This window comes from Trachemys scripta, chromosome 4 (assembly GCF_013100865.1).
Source record: "Trachemys scripta elegans isolate TJP31775 chromosome 4, CAS_Tse_1.0, whole genome shotgun sequence".
NCBI lineage: Eukaryota > Metazoa > Chordata > Testudines > Emydidae > Trachemys > Trachemys scripta.
The window spans coordinates 128,300,644-128,307,272 of NC_048301.1; the positions used below are offsets into that span (position 1 = coordinate 128,300,644).

Below are 6,629 nucleotides of genomic sequence, written 5' to 3' on the forward strand. Positions count from 1 at the left end.
AGTGACTGCAGGTAGAGATGTAAGAAGAGGTGGCTGAAGGGGTGTGTGGGGTACAGGTGTAAGGGAGTGACTGGGGGGATGGGGGGGGCTGTGACTGCAGGTAGAGATGTAAGAGAAGAGGTGGCTGAAGGGGTGTGTATGGGGTACAGGTGTAAGGGGGTGACGGGGGGCTGTGAGGGGCGGGGGGGCAGTGACTGCAGGTAGAGATGTAAGAGAAGAGGTGGCTGAAGGGGTGTGTACGGGGTACAGGTGTAAGGGAGTGACGGGGGGGCTGTGAGGGACGGGGGGGCAGGGGAGTTGCGAGGCAGTGGGTGTGAGCAGAGATGGGAGGGGGGATAAGGCGGGGGGGGCTGTGGGGCTGCAGGGGGTGTGCAGGTGTCAGGGAGTAGCTGGGGGAGGGGGGGCTGTGAGGCGCGGGACGTGGCTGTCTCCCTCCCCAGAGCCCAAGCCCCGCCCACCCGAGGGCTGCGGAGCAGCCCTCTCGCCCCCCCCGCCCAGCTGGGGGCGTGGCCGCTCCCGCCCCGCGGCGCTCACCTGAGTGCTGTCCCCGCCCCGGAAGGCCTGGGCCACCCGCTGACGCAGGAAGGCGCCCAGGTCCCGGCCCCGCTTGGTCTCCTCCGCCGGCCACTCCTCGCAGAGCTTCAGAAACCGCCGGCAGCAGCTGGCCGCCATCTTGGGACTGGGGGTCACGCACCCTCCCAGAGACAATTAACAGGTCACGTGACTCGGAGTATGCCAATAAACTCGCTAATAATTCAAAACTACGGAGCCCGAGAGTGGGACAATCGCCGAGGGCGGAGGGCGCGTGCGCAACCAGAGCGCCCGTTCGGCTCTCGGCAGAGGATCAGATGGCGCATGCGCAGCATAGTGCAGCGAAGCCGTGTGCTTCGGGCTGGAGCTGGGGCAGCAGGAGGGGGATACGCATGCGCCGAAGGGGCTAGAGCCTGACACTGACATGTGCCCTGAGATCCCCCTGTGGCTGGGAGGAGCGCGATCCCAGAGGGGAAGGTGAGGTGCAGGGGGCAGAGCCTGGTCCATGCTCCTAGTCCTGACCTGCCTCCAGCGTGCTGGGTAGAGGCAGACCAGATTTTACACAGAAAATGGAGCCCTGGTCTGGGCCCATCCCATGATTATACTTAGAGCCTTGATACGTGTTGTGAGCAAAATCCATCCTACGGACGTCAGCTGTGGGGTGACCAGTCCCACGCAGCATGGTGGGTGTTGCAGTCTATGTTCTGAACATGTCAGGGTGGTTGTCCACGGTTTCTTTATTCTGCTGTTCTTGTCCATCGTAGATGGATGATGAGAAGCAAGCTGGAGTAGGAGCTCTGTTTTTTATGTCCGAAAGCAGAGTCGTTAGGCTGAGACACAAAGTGTTCCAACGGGTCTGCTCTGAAGTGGTTACCACTGTGAAGGAAGTGGTAGAGCAGTGGTTTTCAACCTTTTTTTCATTTGCAGACCCCTAAAAAAAATTTAATGGGGGTGCAGACCCCTTTGGAAATCTTAGACATAGTCTGCAGACCCCCAGAGGTCTGTGGACCACAGGTTGAAAACCACTGTGATAAAGGGCTCGTTTGAAGCCAGTGGGTGATGATTTACTTCCCTAATACTTGTCTTGGCAGAGAAATTGGCCAGTATCTACTTGGCAAACCTTGAATAAAAAGAACAATAATCTAGACTATGTGTCTCTCAAATTACTGCACCTTCGGAACATCCTGCATGTAAATAATCCAGCTAGTTCAACAGAAGGAAGAGCACGTACTTTAGCGTTAGCCTAAATGAACGGGTCCACAATCAAGCTGCTACATGAAATGCTTAGTTCCTCTCCAGTCTCAACAGCATATGGCAATTTATGTGCCATGCTTCTAACTGAATCAAAGACCGTGTCTACATGGGAGGTTTAAGCCACTGCTAGCCAGCCCCCAGTATAGCTGCACTGGTGCAAACTCCTAGTGTAGCAGGAAGGAGGGATAATTTTAATCATGAAAAGCCATAATAGTTAGCACAAAAAGGGTGTCTGGTGTTTCATCGACTAGACTAAAATGTTCCTAGAAATGAATGAGCATGGACAGTTTATTTCTTCTTCTAACATTGAACAGCCTGGGTGGAGAATCAGGACAATGTATGTGTCTAGGGCCAGATCCTTAGTTGGTGTAAAATGGTGTCGCTCGATTGAGGTGAAGAATGAAGCTATGGCAGTTTATATCAGCTAAGAATGTGGCCCTTAGTAAACTCTACGTGGTAACAACTTGTGCTTGTTTTGAAGAACATAAATACTGAAGGGGTCAAGCGACCAAGAGTCCTTCCTTCCTGCATTCTGTAGATGCAAGATCCAGAAGTGCTCTGTTCACACCTCTATAGGGCATGCTTTCTTCTCTTCTGAGGCATTGTATCCATGCTGCCTGATTCCCATCTTTTAAGTCCAGAATGCACGGATATGGTAGCCTTTTATTTAGTTAAAGTGGATTTAATAATGTCGTTTTACACCACTGGCTACGGTTTCAATTTTAACAGAGTGAAAATTACCTCTGCCACTTGTTTCAGATCTAGAGCCTCTAGGAACATGGAAAGCAACACAGACAGTCACAAGAACAATGTCCAATATCCTTTGTCAATTTTTATTAACGTTACCAGCAAAGTTATGACTGTCCAAGCATAGATAAATCCTACATATATTCATGCACAATTTATAGCTACAGTCATACTCAAATCCTCCTAGATAGTCTTACGGTCTGATGGATCGCTCATTAATTGATCATCAGTATAGGGATGGTTCCTGCTCGAATTTTCCCGCAGGGAACTCAATTTTCCCAATCTGGGCACCTTCTTTTTTAATGTGATTCTCACTATGCCTGTGTGTGAAAGTGTCAACCCTCTTTTTCCTCATTTGTATTGTGTCTCCCAAGAATACTGGGGTACCGCATTTTTCATAGGTTGTGTATAGTTCCTTTTATTCTCGTTAGCACTGACGTACAACCTGTATCCTGCTCACCGCAAGCATGTGTTAGAAAAAATGTGCCTCTCGGGCACGTTGTGATCTAAAATGAAACTTACGGCTAATTTTTCGCAGTATCACCCATTGGTACATTTTTTTCCTGTAATCTTATGGCATTGGGTTATTCTTTGGTCACTTACTTATGTCAAGCATTTCTTAATTGTAAGGCCTAGTATGGCTAAGCTAAAATCTTACAGGCCTCAGCCTGTAGGCCTTGTGTTTCAGCACTATTTACTTAGATACCTAATACACACTTAGTCCTTCTAATTACTGATCAATCTTATACTTATATAATCCTACTACTTCAGTCTATTCAACATATAATGATTATATATTACACGGTATGTCAGTTAATCATAACATCACACAACACACAATAAATGAATGATAGAATGAAGTAACTGGCTATAATATTTATACTTTAACACCACATTTTCAAGTAACAGAAACTGAACACATGAGTTAAGGGAGACTTATTATTAATGTACAATTGAAAAAGGTCTTAAATCAGAGGTGGCTGTGTGCATCCTCTGAAGTTTACCATAATCATTCTCAATTGTAATGAGACTTTGCAATGCACCTTTACCAGCCGCACCCACCACAGCGACTGGCCTCTTGTTCCCAATTTCAGCCAATTTACTCTAAATGCAAAGGCACCAGTCAGATTACCAATGGCTCAGATCTCTAGTGCTGTCAATCCACCACATTTCATCAACATCAAATTCACTTGAGTCTGTTGGTGGGGAGGTTAAGCTGTATTGATCACATGATGTTTTGTAGGAAGGAGAAGAGCTGTTGCTGCTTTGAAGCCTTGTTTGTTTCGTAATTCTTACACTATTGTGTTTTCAAATATATACACAGGCCTCCCTTGGCTTGGATGGACACCCTTTGATGTGGAGTTTCTGTTAAACAGAGACAGAGAGGTGCTGTCACTCCGTCATAGGGCTGATTGTGGTTTGAATAATGCGCAAGGGAGCGAAAGGCCAACTGACTCCTCAGGCGAGCCTGAAAAATTAATGTAGTGCATAAACATTTCCTCTTGGAGAACAGGTCCAGGGGCACTGACAGCTGCTCTGTGGACTCATGCGACAGGGTCATAGAAGTTCCTCTAGTAAAAGGGATAAATCAGCTGATGGCATTCTCATTAGCAGCACCCTCTGCTGCTTGAGATGCCTCATTTGGCCAAGTTCAGTGGCAATGAAAGCTGCTGTCCCTGTCTCCAAGTAAATTATCCCACGAGGCTTTAGGAAACTTCAGGGATGATCTGACCGGGCAAAAGAGCATTGATCCATGGTAAATCCTCAGGTTCCATGTCCTAGGTGACGCCTATTTGGAAAATGTGACCCAAAAAAGATCAGTTTGGAGTGTCCTCCAGCATATAAAAGTTTTGAGGAGGGCAGGGAGAGTTCATAGCTGGAAGCAGACACCCTCCATTTTTCAGGCAGACTGGGCTGGTCGCAGCAGGTCATGAAAGCCTTCCCTCCCTGCCCCAGCCAGAGTTAATTACTATTAAAATAAAATGTTCACTGGAGTGGAACAAACGTAATTACTTTTTGGGAGCCTAATTATCTGCATTTATTGCCAGTGCTTTGTTGTAATTGATTGCTAATGGCCTGCTTCGCTCTCGCATTATCTAATTAATACCGCCGCAGAAATCGGGAGAGCAGACGGCGCTCAGAGATGGGGATTTTTCCGCAGTCCCCAGCCTGCACCTTCGCCACTTTCTGGCCTGTTTGGCCACGCCTGGCCGTGCATCGGGAGTGGCTAGGCTACATTTCCTTCTGCCGCATCTGGCCATGTCCTGGCTGCAGGGGCCCAACCTCCTCTGCTATGTCTATACCCCTCTGTTCTTCTCCTGGGCCGCATTTCCCCCTCGCTGCTTTCCATCCTACAGCTGGGTCTAGTCCCACCTCGCTGCATCCTCTCTGAACGCCCCCGGTAGTGGCTCCAACCTTCTCTGCTGTACGCCGGCTGCCTACGGCACATCATTCTTGACCTGCTCCCGCTAGCTGCAAGGTGATGCAGAGCAGACGAATTGCTTAAGGCATTTGGCTCTGTTGCTCTCAGGGCAGTTCTGTTTTGAAAAGCGACGATGTGGAAATGGCCCCATGCTACCCAACAGACCTGTTCCCAGTGGGGTTCACTCCTACCCGCTGGCCTCAGTGATGAATAAGATCTTTCCTGCCTTTTACTCTCCTTAGCCCTGCAGAGCTCAGGCAAGAGCAAGCTGGAGTCTATTCCCGCTTGTGCATCTGCACCGGAATCACTTACCAGGCGGGTATAGCAGCAGAAATCCATCGGAGGCCGCAGAGGTGCGTGGGTAGCACTGGAGAGCAGGTCTCGATGGGAGGCACTGAAGGTAGAATTGGTGCCACGGAGCTTTTCTTACTGCTGATGTTCAAAAAGGACATGCTGAGGATGGTATCAAGGCCTCAGCAGTAATGGAGATTTGCCCCAATTCCAGCCACTGGTGGCACCTGCATCGATGCCAGCCCCTCACACAGATAGACAAAGCTGCTGTGTGCACTAGGGGGACTTGATCCCCATTTCATAGCTGCATAGAGCTGACCTCCTGCATAGCACGAGCTGTTACATTACACCCAAATCCCTCCGCACTGAGCCCAAATAACTTGAGTTCAACTAAAGCATTTCAGTCCTCGGGAGACAACTGTGTGTGCCCCAGGCAAAGAACAGGAGAGGCCGAGGGACCGCCCAGGAGACACCTCGCGGTGACAAGTTTCAAGCAAAGGTGAGCATCAGTGCAAAAAGTTTTGCCTCTCTGCACTGGGGTTCACACGGGTGCAACCACCCGGAATGGAGACAAATGCCCTGAATTGACAAGGACCTTCAGGTTGTCAAACACACTTGAGAAGTTTCCCCTTTTGTGCTTATTGGTTTAAGGATGGGGGGCGGGGGGGGGAAGCCCTAGATCGGTGGATAGAATACTGGCTCTGTTCCTTCTGTGCACTGGGCACCCTCGATAGGGGAAATCAACTGTGCTAAAGTGAACAGCTCCCTTCCCTGAGATGCTAAATGCTCGGCATGAAATCAGGCCAGGCCCGGGGCTGCACATGGTGACCTGGCTGCAAAGCCATTAACAGGGCCGGCTCTAACTTTTTTGCCACCCCAAGCCAAAAAAAAGAGTGCCACCCTCCATAGCGCCGCCATAACACACCCCCTCAGCATCGTGCCATCCCGCCCCCGCGCGGAGCGCTGCACCGCCGAACCCCCCAGTCCTCCATGGAGCGCCGTGCCGCCGAACATGCCAGCCCCCCGTGGAGCGCCCCCGAACCCGCCCCCCAGCCCCCTGCAGAGCGCCGCGCCGCCGAACACGCCAGCCCCCCGCGGAGCGCCACCGAACCCCCCTGCCGAACCCCCCAGCGCCCTGCGGAATGCTGCCGAACACACACACACACCCCGCCGCGGAGCGCCGCTGAACCCTCCCGCTGCCACACACACCTCACGCAGAGCACCGCTGAACCCCCCCGCCGAACCTCCCAGCCCCCTGTGGAGTGCCACGCCACCGAACCCTTCCGCCGCCACACACACCCCCACCGCCGAGCCGTGCTGCCAAACACCCCCCCTCCCATGGGAAAGAGCGGAGATCTCGGTGTCATTAAAAAAGCCACCCCAC

At 51.2% G+C, this 6,629-nt stretch overlaps 1 long non-coding RNA gene across 1 annotated transcript in view; it reads right to left on the reverse strand.

Annotated features, from left to right (window-relative positions):
• Positions 1 to 2,577: 2,577 nt before the first annotated feature.
• Positions 2,578 to 6,629, reverse strand: part of LOC117875887 — a 20,144-nt gene continuing 16,092 nt past the window's right edge. The window contains exons 4-5 of the long non-coding RNA XR_004645381.1: positions 5,267 to 5,386; positions 2,578 to 4,321 (exon numbers count right to left, since the gene is read on the reverse strand). This is a non-coding gene — a long non-coding RNA (uncharacterized LOC117875887). The remainder of the gene's footprint in view (positions 4,322 to 5,266; positions 5,387 to 6,629) is intronic.